General features: G+C 34.4%; 1 long non-coding RNA gene across 1 annotated transcript in view; it reads left to right on the top strand.

Moving 5' to 3' along the window:
• Positions 1 to 13838, top strand: part of LOC116664932 — a 125299-nt gene that overhangs the window by 12374 nt on the left and 99087 nt on the right. The gene's annotated exons all lie outside the window — the stretch shown is intronic.

Below are 13838 nucleotides of genomic sequence, written 5' to 3'. Positions count from 1 at the left end.
TATGATTTAATACTGAATCTGTGTTTACATTTCTCTCAATGTCAGATGGGATCATGCACACTCTGTAAGTTTTTGTGTGCATAAGTTTTGATAAATGGTAACTTTTATAATTGATTAGTGCATATTTTATGGCAGTAAATGATAAAATAGAGTAGTATCTATATACGTATTTTTGCATTCATAACATACTTTTTTCTTATTTTTTTTTGATATTTCTAAGCTACGTAGTTTGCCTGTGAGTTTTTTTCAAATTGTCTTAAATCTCCAAACATTTTTCAAATATATTTGTTGAAAAAATTGTGTATAAGTGGACTTTTACAGTTCAAGCCTGGGTTGTTCAAGGGTCAACTGTATTTATGTATGTGATACTGTAGATTGGGTAGTCAGGAAAGTCCTCTCCGGAGGATGTCCTAATGATCTGAAGAGTGAGAAGAAAATCAATTACATAAAAAGGCATAGAATATTGTTCCAGAAACAATCCTCAGGATTTAATATGACTTTTATGATAATTTTAAATTTGAAAATAACCAAATAACTCATCTAGTCCTCCTGAGGCCCCCAAAGTTCAAGTTACCTACCCAAAGTTGCATTAGCCGAGACTGGAACACAGGGAAGACTGCTACTCCTTAAAACAGAGTCAATTAAGTACGTAGAGACATAAGAGCAGAAAATTATCACATGCAGTATTAAGAGAATGCAGTCGGAAGCTTAGAAAAACAGATCTCTTGCATCTTCACATTTTCCATTTCATCTAAACTCAGTGAAGAGTTTAAAATTGAATATAGGTAAGTTGGCTAAAAAACTATAATTCTGAGTCATCAACAGCATATCTGAAAGGAAAACACAGCCAAGACTGGCAGCTCCTATTTTTCAGATTAGAAATTAACTGCTATGTTGTCAGGGTGAAATGGTATGTTTTATTATTGAAAAGGCAGCTCTGTTAGCTTCTTTGGGCCACAAGGGCCCATTTATTTAATTACTTCTTCCAGGACACTAAGTGGATCCTTAGTGACCAGGTCAAATTATTGTACCTTAAAAGATGAGTGACACATTCACTTTGACAGATGGTAGGTTTTCTTTACTTTCCTTCCATTTATTTATTTTTTTCACTAAATGTATTATATAAAGGAAGGAAGCCAGTTTCTTTTTACCTCTGCTGAAAATTGCTTAGGACCAGAGCATTTTTTATTCACTTTTAATAAAATTAAATGATAGCTTTAGAAGTGAAAGGTAAGATAAATTCTCTAGACAAAGAACACAAGATTTGTTTTAGATTCCTATAAAAATTTCTTTAGTAGACTTTATTTTATAGAGAAGTTTTAGGTTCACAGCAAAATTGAGAGAAAGATACAGAGATTTCCCATATATTCCTCTGCAACTTCCTCTCAGCCTCCCCTGCTATCAACATCCCCAACCAGAGTGATTCATTTGTTACAATTGGTGGTCCTACATTGGCTCATCATTATCACTCTAAGTCCATAGTTTACATCAGAGTTTGCTCTTGGTGTTGTACATTCTATGGGTTTTGGTAACTGTATCATGACAGGTACCTACCATTCTAGTATGCCAAATAGTTTCTTTCACTGTCCTAAAAATCCTCTGTGCTCTGCCTATTTATCCCTCTCTCACCCATAACCTCTGACAACCACTAATCTTTTTACTGTTTCCATCATTTTGCTTTTTCTAGAATGTCATACAGTTGGAATCAAAAAGCAGGTAGTCTTTTCAGATTGACTTTTTTAACTTAGTATATATTTTAAGTTCCTCCATCCTCTTTCATGGCTTTGATAGATCATTTCTTTTTAGTGCTGAATTATATTCCAGTGTCTTGGTGTAAGATTTCTTTTTTCAATGCTCAAAACCTAATAGAGATTTTGAATGATAAGATTTAAAATCAGAGAAGGAAAAATAAATTAAAATTATTATTTAAAAATTATTTTTACAATAAACCGTGAAAGAATACATGGATTCTTATAATTAAGCATACAAGACTATAAATATAAGTGTTGTGTTGTAGAATGTTTTCCCTTCATTAACAAGGTTAAGGTAATGGTAAAATCTCAATGGAGTCAACAGAAAGGAAAGAATAATTATTAAGATATCTTATAATGTAAATGTAGGTAATGGGTAGATATCATAGTAGGAGAAAATCTATATCTTGAAGATATTTAATTGTGCCAGCAGATAGCCTTTCAGGCAAAGTTTCTTTCAAATTCTTTAAGTGTAGTTGATATTTAAACCTTGCCAGTCCAGTACTGAGCACCTCTTACTAATGGCTTCTGAATTTCATCCTTTAATTTTTAATTCCTAATTTCATATCCTATGAAACAGCGACAATTCTAATCCATTTAAATTAGTTTTCTTTGGTACTTACTTTAGTTGTTTGGGGTAAAAATATATAATATCTCATAGCATCCTTATGGAGAGGAATGAAATCCTTTCAGACATCACTACTTTTCAGAACCTTCCTATAAGGTAGGTGGGATATATTGACCACAATTCCTATTAGATGAATTGGAAAGCATGTACACAAGCTGAGAGCCAAGCTCTGTCAAGTTAATTCATAAATCAGTAGGGATAAGTGAGAACAGAAATTCTCTATTTTGATTCTTGGGATCTGGTGTTTTGCCTTCTGAATTTTGTGTTGTTGACTTCAGTTACGTACCAAATTGGCATGATTTGTATTTCATTAAATCATAATATATGACAGCTTTGGCAGCCATTTAAATTCTATTTGATTTTCTTTCCAATGGTGGTGTGAAGGTGATTTGGCATATTGCTTATAATTAAGGGGTCCAGTTTTGGAGCTTAGGCTGAAATCTTGACTCTGAAACTTGTTGAGAGTGTGTCTTGGGAAAGTTACTTAGGCTGTCCAAATCTGTAAAAACAACAACAACAACAACAACAAAAAACAGCAAGAGAGATATATACAACTACATCATGTAACACCTGTATCATAGAGTTTTTATGGAGATAGAACCAACTATTGGTTATAAAATACCTGTAGAGCACAGTGCCTAACAGATTGAAATGCCCAGTGAAGATCAATTCTTATTAAAATCAGAAGGTAGAAAATATTGTTGTTTTATAGATCATAGGTTCCTTCAGTAATAATGATTTAAATTTTAGCTTAAATGATTTGAATATAGGTATTTCTATAATTTTTAGAGTAAAAAAAAATTCTTCTTTATCTTGCTTTCTCTTTTGCACAGATTTGTGAGATTTGTGGAGGGAAAAAAACCCTCCTCTAAAACCCTTTTTTGTTCCTAATACCATATCCAAGGAATCTAAGCTTTTGTATTGGAAAAAATGTCTGGGTGGAGGGTGGGAAGGGATAGATGGGATTTCAAAATTGTAGAACAGATAAACAAGATTATACTGTATAGCACAGGGAAATATACACAAGATCTTATGGTAGCTCACAGAGAAAAAAATGTGACAATGAATAAATATATATATGTTCATGTATAACTGAAAAATTGTGCTCTACACTGGAATTTGACACAACACTGTAAAATGATTATAAATCAATAAAAAAAAAAGGAAATGTAAATAAAAACCACAATGAGAGAACAACAACAACAAAAAGTCTTTGTTTTCTCACCATCATGGCATAATTAACATTTTAACTACTGAGTATTTGTACAAGCATCCAAATTTTAAAACATTATATGTTACGACTTGAAGCTTGATTGGCTGCAACTAAAAATCAAAATTATGATTCAGGTAAAATGGACTGCAACTTTTATTAAGTATTTTAAATATTGGGGTCAAACAGAAAGCCCTAGTCTAAGTGATAAAATCAATGTGTTAATTTTAACACTAAATTGGTGGGGTTTTTTTTCACCGTTTAAACCATTTAAAAGTGTTCAGTGGCATTAAGAACAGCTTACATCATTGTGCACCCATCACCACCTCCACAACTTTCCATCATCCTCAGCTTAAACTCCACACCCATCATTAACCAGTGACTCCTCCTTTCCCCTCCCAAGCCCCTGGCAATGGTGTTTTTTTTTATGTTGGGAAAAGAATGCATCCCTATAGCCCCAAACAAATTAATGTCCTACTTATAATTTATTAACCTAAAGGCAGGACTAAATCCCACCTTCCAGTGACTGTCATTGACTACAAACTCAGTGAATATTTGTTGAGTTGGTTTAACATAATTCCGTTGTAAAGGGTTGACCTTATTTTATGGAAATTAGTCTTTAGTTCCCTGTTCAAATCACTGTATGGGCTCTAGGAAGACCTTTAAGTGGTTTGTTTTGTTAAATTGTGGCTTATCTGTTTTGCAACATAATTCTTATCTGATTGGTGGAGGGAGGTGAGGATGCTGTCAGGAGGAGGCCTCTTTAGGGAACTGACATTGAAACTGAGATCTGAAAGTTGAAGAGGAATTAATTAGTCCCAGAAGGCGGAAAAAAGGCAGTTCAGGCAGAGTGAATAGCATGTGCAATGACCTCAAGGCAGGAAAACCTTGGCATATTCAAGGATATGGATAAAGGCCAGGAATGTTGGCGTCTTTGACCAGGCCAACTCATGAACATGGCTGGTCCCTGATAGGCTATTTTCCTGTGCTCTGAGAAGCCATGGTTTGTCTTATGTGCAGTCCTGCTTATCTTCTAAGCATGTAACTCTTTTTCTGCTGATTTGTATAGGCCCTGTTCCATAGCATTTGACTCAGGGATTTTGCTCTTAAGGGATTTTTGACCAGAATCTGAATGGCACACATGCTGGTCACCTTGCAGCAGAATGATTTTGTTTCCTTAATAAAAGCTCCTTGTATTCCATCAGTGTTGCCTTTTCTCTTTAGTAGCAACAGGAATCTGAGGCCCAGAATGAAGTTAGTAAAAGAACTATGAATAGGTGAATTCTAGGCTTCCTTTGCATAAAGAATGACCAAAAAAACCAAAACAAAACCCCAGAACAACTCTCTTCAGGATAGCAGGTAAACTTTCAAGGAAATTTAAATTAAATCCATTTCTTTGCTGTCTTCTAAATATTGCCCACCAACCAGCCATAGCCTTAAATAGAGGCACAAACACTGAACGATTGAAGTCACACATGCCCCAATGGGAACTTAGAACTCTATTATAGGGCACTCATCCTTTCATAATAAAGAAATGCAACCCAAACTGAAACCAAATACTTTCATGCAAATTAGTCATAGGTCATAGACTATGAATTGCAGAAGAAAGCTCAAAGATGATGAAATTAAAATCCCCTCATTTTGTAGATAAGGAATCCCAAAAAGGTAAAGTGACTTTTATCTATGGGTGTAGATTAAATGACTTGCTTAAGGACACATAGTTTAGTCAGAGATGAGCTAGCTCTGGAACCAAGTACCTTAATTTTTTTTCTTTCCTTTTTTTAAATTGAAATATACTTGACATATAATATTATATTAGTTTCAGGTGTACTCCATAGTGGTTTGATGTTTGCATACATTATGAAATAATTATCATGATAAATCTAGTAAACACTTGTCCCCATACAAAGTTATTATAATATTATTGATCATCTTCCTTATGTTGTATATTATATCCCTGAGGCTTATTTTATAACTGGATGTTTGTACCTCTTAATCACCTTCACCTATTTTGCCAAATAATAGGGAGGTAATTTGATTTATTTATATTTATTTATTTATTTAACAGAGGTACTAGGGATTGAACCCAGGACCTCGTGAATGCTCAGTACACACTCTGCCACTGAGCTATACCCTCCCCTCCCCTTAATTCATTTATTCTAATCATTTTTGATAGCATCTTTAGGATTTTCTATATATAGTATCATGTCATCTGCAAATAGTGGCAGTTTTATTTCTTCTTTTACAACTTGGATTCCTTTTGTTTCTTTTTCTCGTCTGATTGCCATGGCTAGAACTTTGAATACTATGTCGAATAAAAGTGGCGAGAATGGGCATTTTTGTCTTGTTCCCGATCTTAGAGGAAATGCTTTCAGCTTTTCACCATTGAGTATGAATGTTGGCTCTGGGTTTGTCATATATGGCCCTTATTATATTGAAATATGTTCCCTCTATACTCACTTTGTTGAGAGTTTTTGTCATAAATGGATGTCAAAATTTGTGAAAAGCTTTTTCTGTATTTATTGAGATGATCATATGGTTTTTATTCTTCAGTTTGCTAATGTAGTGTATCACATTGATTGATCTGCAAGTATTGAACTATCCTTGCATCCCTGGGATAAAATCCCACTTGATCATGGGATATGATCCTTTTAACATATTGTTGAATTCAGTTTGCTAAAATTTTTTTGAGGATTTTGGCTTCTATGTTTATTAGTGATTTTGACCTGTAATATTCTTTTTTTGTAATGTCTTTGTCTGGTTTTGGTATCAGGATGTTGCTGGCCTTGTAGAATGAGTTCAGAAGCATTCTTGCCTCTTCAGTTTTTTGGAATGATTTGAGAAGTATAGGTGTTAACTCTTTTTTAAATATTTGGTAGAATTCACTTGTGAAGCCATCTGGCCCTGGACTTCTGTTGGGAGTTTTTTAAAATTATTGATTCAATTTCATTGCTAGTATTCAGTGTATTCATATTTTCTGTTTCTTTCTGATTCAGTCTTGGGAAATTGTAGGTTTTTAGGAATTTACCCCCTTCTTCTAGATTGCCCAAATTGTTGGCAAGTCATTGTTCATAGTAATCTTTTTTTTTTTTTTTGTATTTCTGTGGTGTCAGTTGTAACTTCTCCCTTTTCATTTCTGATTTCATTTATTTGGGTCCTCTCTCTTTTTTTCTTGATGAGTCTGGTTAAAGGTGTTTTTAGTTTTATTTATCTTTTCAAAGAACTGGCTCTTAGTTTCATTGATCTTTTCTATTATTCTTTTAGTCTCTATTTCATTTTTTCTTCTTTATACATATTTTCTTATTCATTAATAAAGAAATAATCTTTATTATTTTCTTCCTTCTACTAACTTTGGATTTTGTTTGTTCTTCTTTTTCTAGTTGTTTTAGGTATAAGGTTGGGTTGTTTAATTGAGATTTTTCTTGTTTCCTGAGGTAACCTTGTATTGCTTTCATCGTCTCTTTTCGAACTACTTTTGCTGTGTCTCACAGATTTTCAATTTTTGTGTTTCCATTTTAATTTGTTCCCTGGTATTTTTAAATTTCCCTTTTTAACTTCTTCAGTGACCCATTGATTGTTTGGTAGCACATTGTTTAGACTCCACTTATTTGTGTTTTGTAGTTTTTTCCCCTTGTAGTTGATTTCTAGTCTCATATCATTGTTGTCAGAAAAGATGCTTGATATGATTTCATTCTTCTGAAATTTAGTGAGACTTGTTTTGTGGCCTAATAACTTGTGATCTCTCCTGAAGAATGTTCCATGTGCATCAAATGCCCTAGTTTTTAATCCAGTCCTTTTCCACTAGGCCTTACAAATCCCCAAATAACCAAATTCTTATATCAACTTTTAAAAGAGGAAAACACTTATTGAACACAAAGAAAATGATTCCTAGGATTATGCCTTATCTGGGGTATCTTATTAAAAACTCATCGTGAACACATGAAATGCAATTTGTAGACATGATTGCCAGTTTTCAGATTTTGAAAATACTGATCACATCACACAGATTGTCAGCATTTTCTCATAAAATAGTGGATTGTATATGTCTGTGACTCTATGAATACCTTTCCTATGCCTCCCTGTCCCCTATCCTGGTCACTCTATGTACTTTTTGGCTCATTAATTTTCTTCTTTTGTTCAGAGGAAAAGAAATTCTGGCATTGTTTATGCTATGATGAATCTTGGCCTCTTAATCCCACCCTCTACTGATTTCAGTAATGTTATGAACTCTCAGAATAAAACCCCACATCTGAAACTACACATAATCTAATGTCAAGCAAATTGACCAAGTGGAAGTGTCTAGCATTATGGGTCATCATCTGTAAAGGAAATTGCCTAATCATATTTTTCATCCAGTTGTTGTCTTTAAAATTTAGGAAACTGACCATCTCTCAGGTATGTTTAGTGGACAAATACATTTAAGATTAAGGAAGTAAATTGAAATGAGATGGTTTTGTTTTATTTAGCAACCCTTAGTCAAATTAGGTCATATTACGACTATTGCATGAGCAGTTTTTTTCATTGCTTGAATATCTATATATATCTATTTTTTGAAGTATAGTTAATTTATAATATTACATTAGTTTCAGATGTACAACATACTGATTCAGTATTTTATAAATTATGCTCCTTTTAAAAACATTACAAAATAATGGCTATACTTTTCTGTGCTGTGCAGTATATCCTTGTTGCTTACCTACTTTTTGCATAGTTGTTTGTATCTCTTAATTCCATACCCCTATATTGCTCCTCCCCACTACATGTGTGGTTTCAGTGAAGGAAGGCATCACTCACTTCCTGATTGGACCTGGTGGGAAGATCTGCCTGTTTGTGCCCAAGTACCTGGAGGGTATATCTTGGGTATGCACAGTAGCCAGTTGAGATTTGCTTCAAAGTTATCTCTGACTCTGCATTTCTTCCATCTATTGCTTCTGTTCAGGGCAAGGGTTATTTGAAAAAAGTAAAACAAACATATCAATAAATATTCTCATTGAATATGTTATGAATTAATATTTTATAATATAGCATGGCAAATCTAAACTTCAGATTAATACAGACCTTCACACTCTCAGTATCTTCAGCATATTTTATGCAAATAGTTGTTAAGAATAAAAATTCTAATTTCAAATGAAGAAAATTCATGACATGCATCTTGGGTTGCGGTTTAATCACTGTATACCTAGGAAGGTATCGACAGTTGTCCTGTGGAAGCTATTAAAGTTGCTGTCCAAGGTTAAATAAAATTGCAGTTTATCAGAGCAGCATTGAGAAAATAAGGGAATCTGTTCATGGCTCTTGATTAATGCCAAGCGTGATCAACACAAGGGGGTTCATTAAGCCATACATCATGTGGGTAATTTAACATGTCATTGTGCCTGCTGTCTGCTTTGACTGTGCATAGCCCTGAGTTTCAAAGTTGTATCTCTGACACCACTGAGTTCCTCACAGAAGCATCCTCTTACTTCTTTTGCTACACATTTTTCATTAAGCATACTTATTTTTTAGGTATGTTAAGCATTTCTAGAAATTATTTAATATATTTTGGAACAAAAATATATTTTGTTTTTGTAACGGGTTTCCCTCATACTATATATAATAAAACTCAGGAAACTCTTCTTTTGAATTTTTCTTTTCCTTTAATCATATATATATCTTAAAATCTGATGTGATATGGAAAAAGTATTGAAATTATTAACTCAAACTATGTTAATTTTAATACTCTATTTATGTGCTGTGGTTAAAATATCACTTTCACAGTACATATTTACAAGTAATGTTTTCTCATCATTTTCTCTTCAGTGATTTTCTCATTACTCTTTGCTTATATAGCACCCCATTTTTAAAGTTGATCAGGTTTGGGCAAATATTAACTGCCAAATTATGACATGAAGTAGATTATTAGTAATTTTGTTATGTGTTGGAATGTCTGTTAAAAAGTAATTGCTATTGCAAGCATTTCCATGTCATTTTAGGAAATATACCAAACATGATAAGTGATAAAATGCTTTGTGTTTATATGTTTCAGAGATTTATTTTTCAATGATTTGAATTTTTCTGGACATAATGAAGCCTTTATCTAAAAGTATAAGAGCTATGATTTTGACTTCCAGTTTTATTTAATTATCTTCAAAATTAAATTTACTTTTTTTAGTATTGAATATAATTTGACAGCTTATTAAAGAAATAAAGTATTTCCATGTAAAAGGCTAAAAAACTATAATTGATCATTTCATATTATTTATTTATTTGTTATCTAACACATGGAATTCAGTATAATCATGCTTCATCACTCTGACTTAAAAGTAGACTCTTCCAGTCACCGAAGATTTATGGAATACAATGAACCTCTGAGGCCAAAATCTCAGCCATAACATCAGTGCCTGGTGCAAGGAAGAACATGGCAAGGGATGTATGAACATGGTTGAATGCAATTTGGATATTAAACTTTGTGGCTGCTGGAATTTAGTTAGTGGGTACCATGTTGTGCTTTTTTAGACTCCTGTGAGCTCATGCACAAATTGGTAATCTGGACAGAGCCCTAAAAACTTCCTAAAATATTTCGGTATGAGTTGTATACTGATGACCATGGTTTGGAATTTCCCAGTGTTTGGATTTATATGTCTAATGTCTTATAAAATTGGAAGCTTTAAGTTCTGTAAAAAATGGACTCCCATATGATATTGTAATGCTTTTAAGGATCAAAAAGCAAGGTAAATAATTTATAGGACCTAAATATACATATGAAAGAAACTATCATCACTGACGTGCAAAATATTGGATTATGTTTGTTGGGGGGTGATAATCTTGTTGGCATCTACTATTCTTAGGAAGAGATTAGAATGCCACTTAAGAGCTGATGAGACCAGATGCTTTTAAAGGCACACCTGAATGATGGAATGCTATTTCCATTTCAGTCTCTGCCTCCCTCCCTCTCTCTTCTTTACTTATTTATTTATTTTTTTGATGGATTGTGAATGCATTATCTATAATACCCTCAAAATAAACTGATTATTTATAATTGGGGTGTTTGAAAATGTATTTTAATTAGGTCCAAGACCAAATTAGGATGGTGTCTACTGAATACCAAGCATTTTCAAAAACAACACAGCATAAAGTGTTTTCTCTTCTGGTATGTAATGTGGGGAGGATGATTTCACTTGTCAGCTCTCAGTCACAACTCCCAGCCATTTATTGTAACTATATGGTGGGTTCCTCCCTGAAAAATGTGGCAAAGGTCATTCACATAGCCAAGGTTCTGTCTTTGAATACTTTTTTTTTTCCAAGGTACTCATTGTATTGTTTTCTGCTACCATTAATTACCAAGGGTTTATGTACAAGACAATAATTAATTATACCTCTGGGAAGCTCAAGAGTCAACATGAATCAAAGCAGGCTTGATAAGGAACATGGAAGTCTCACATAATTAAGCAGAGCACTGGAGACCAATTGTTTATAGAATGATTTTTCTGGAGCTAATTGACACTAATTATTTAATCTGATTTTCTTCTTCCTAGTAACTCTTCTGCAGAGTCACTGCTTTCTGCTCATGAAGCACAGGGAACCATCAAGGTGCACTATGCCTCCATTCGTTGTAGCTTCCCCAGTAGGAAATCGATAATACTTAGATAGTTTCCTAATGTGCTACAGAGTGTTATGTAAAACAAACCACAGAAGAAATCAGCAAGTCATCCATGGTAAAATACATACCAGGCGGTCACTTATATTGATGGCTATTACCTTTTCCTCATATAAGACTAATCCATTTTTCACTCAGGTTTAAGTTTAATTCATTTAAAATTTAAAAATATATGTAAACAATGAACTTATAGTTTCCACACAATTTTTTAAATGTGTGAGATGAGGTGGGAACTTTGGTATGATTGGGAAAAAAAAAAAAGCAGTTTATAAAATTGCTTAAGTAAAAAGAAATATTCCAACTGAGCATATAACAAAAACATAGGGAACTAATCATCTGCAAACATGCTACTTTTTACACAGGATTTACACTGATGGGCGAATGAAAACTTGAGACATATGGTAGCTAACTAAAAAGCATACAGTGTGAATTTCATGTCAAGTATCAGTGTCTCTGAATTTCTGCTTTTTCATCAGTTTCCTAACTTTCCACCCTATTCAATCTGCTATATTTTGTGTAAAATTCAGGCTCTGAATAACCTTCTGGCAAAATTAGGAAAAATGGAATCTCTGCCACCTTTGTAGTATTGTGAAGAAGAGTAGGTGTATTTTTGGATCCCTGTTACCCACTTCATCCTCTCTCCGTATTCCCATCCTTACCTTTCTAGTGATGTCCTAAGCTAGTCTGTACTAGTCTCTTTGCCAAATCATCCTCTCCTCCCACTTTATTTTCTTTCTCTGATACTAAACGTTACATATTCTATAATTTATCCCTCAATCTCCCATTTTCTGTTTTCCAGAGTGACAGGCAGCTAAGGAGTCCATGGTTGATTTTAAAGTGCCCATTTTCCCACATCATTGCTTGTTCAGGATTTTATCAATATTTTGTTCACCTTAGAGTGCTTGGAGAACTTAGTGTAGTGGTAGGACTTAGATATGAATAGACGTCTTTTAGGATATTTTGAGAAATACAAATGGTAGATTGCAGAGTTCAGAGTCCAATGACGTTTACCCAACCTGGGGATCAGTTAAAACATCCTATAAGTCGAGGAGCAGTTAGTCTCTCTGCTTACCTCAGAATTCAGTAAGCGTGATTAAAATCCATCCCTGAGTTAAGGACCTAAATAAACCAAAGAGACTTCAAAGGCAGTTCTCTTCTAGAAGATACTGGGAGACATAGTAATTGCCCTTTTTTAATGCCAGGCTCTGTTCTAAATGCTTTACACTCCTATATCAATTACTCTTTCCAACGGTCATATGTGGAACACAATTTTATGTATTTATTTAGTCATCCCCATCTTTTGAAAGCGGAGGCATTGAGGTTTTATGTAACTTATACAAGATCATATAATTGTTCAGTAGTGGAGCTGGAATGCAAAAGTGGTCTGGCCCCAAAGTTGAGCTCTTAAACTTGGTGCCTGAAGGGGACTGGCTCATATTTTTATGCCTGTGTCTTTGGTCAGTCTGCTTCTCAGTCCTGGATTCTCTTTAGAATTACTTCATTGGGGGTGGGGGCAGAGGCTGGATTTTAAAAGAAAACATCATCTCTGAGGGGTGGGGTCCAGACAAGGGCACTTTTATAACACCCTCTCATCAGCTCGCCCCCCACCCCCCCACCCCAGTGATTCTAAACTGCAGCCAAAGTTAGTAAGTCCTGCTCCAGGCCCTGGAGTGGGAGCCATTCTCTTCCCACCTCCTGTCCCTGCCCATCACCCACAGTTTCTCAAGGCTGTGAAAGCATTGTCAGTAATCCTCTGGCTGGAAGCAGTTCCTCAGGTGCCAATTCTCAGTGTCAGTGAGTTTAACTCTATAGATCCCAGGTCTCTGTATTTGTGAATAGATCAACGTTGTGGTAATGGTTAGCTTAGGACAGACCCAGAGAGAAGGCTTCCTAGATGTCTAGCCTGATTTACCACTGGTGTAATTTCAACAAGCTGGTGACCCTGGGATCCCTGGGCCCTTCTCCCTTTTATACCCAATCATTCTCCAGTATATCCTAACCATTTAATGTGCAAATGTACTTTGCACAGGTCTATGAAGATATCTTAGGATAAGGCCTTTCTAGGTAGGTAAATTTAAGTACACTCTCAGAACTTGATTTATTAATTTCAGAGGACTCTTTAAAAAACAATACCTTGTCACAACCAACATAATTTTAAAAATTGCTTATTAATATGCTTATCAAATTATGTCCAAAATGTCTTTTTAGAGTTAGTTTGCTAGAATCAGGATCCAGATAAGGTTTTTGCATTAAATTTGGTCTATGTGTCTGTGATATATGAGTCCCCCCACATTGGGCTGTTTGTTGAAAAAATTGGGGAGCATTTCTCCTATGGAATTACCTATGTTTTAGATTTGACCGATTGTATCCTCCTGTCATTCAACACACTTTCTATTCACTGTATTTCCTGTAAATTGTTGATAAGATCTAGACCCTTGACTAGATATGGATTCTGATTTTTTGCGAGCATAGTTCATAAATATGTGTATTTCCTACTGCAGCACAGCAGGAGGCGCATAATACCTGGTTGTCCTGCTTTAAGAGGATGGTAAGATTAATCAGTAAGTTCAAGAGTTGTCAGTCTGAAACCTCCGTTATAAACCTTTTATCTAA

Source organism: Camelus ferus, chromosome 7 (assembly GCF_009834535.1).
Source record: "Camelus ferus isolate YT-003-E chromosome 7, BCGSAC_Cfer_1.0, whole genome shotgun sequence".
Classification (NCBI taxonomy): Eukaryota; Metazoa; Chordata; class Mammalia; order Artiodactyla; family Camelidae; genus Camelus; species Camelus ferus.
This window is presented reverse-complemented; position numbering and strand designations above follow the sequence as displayed.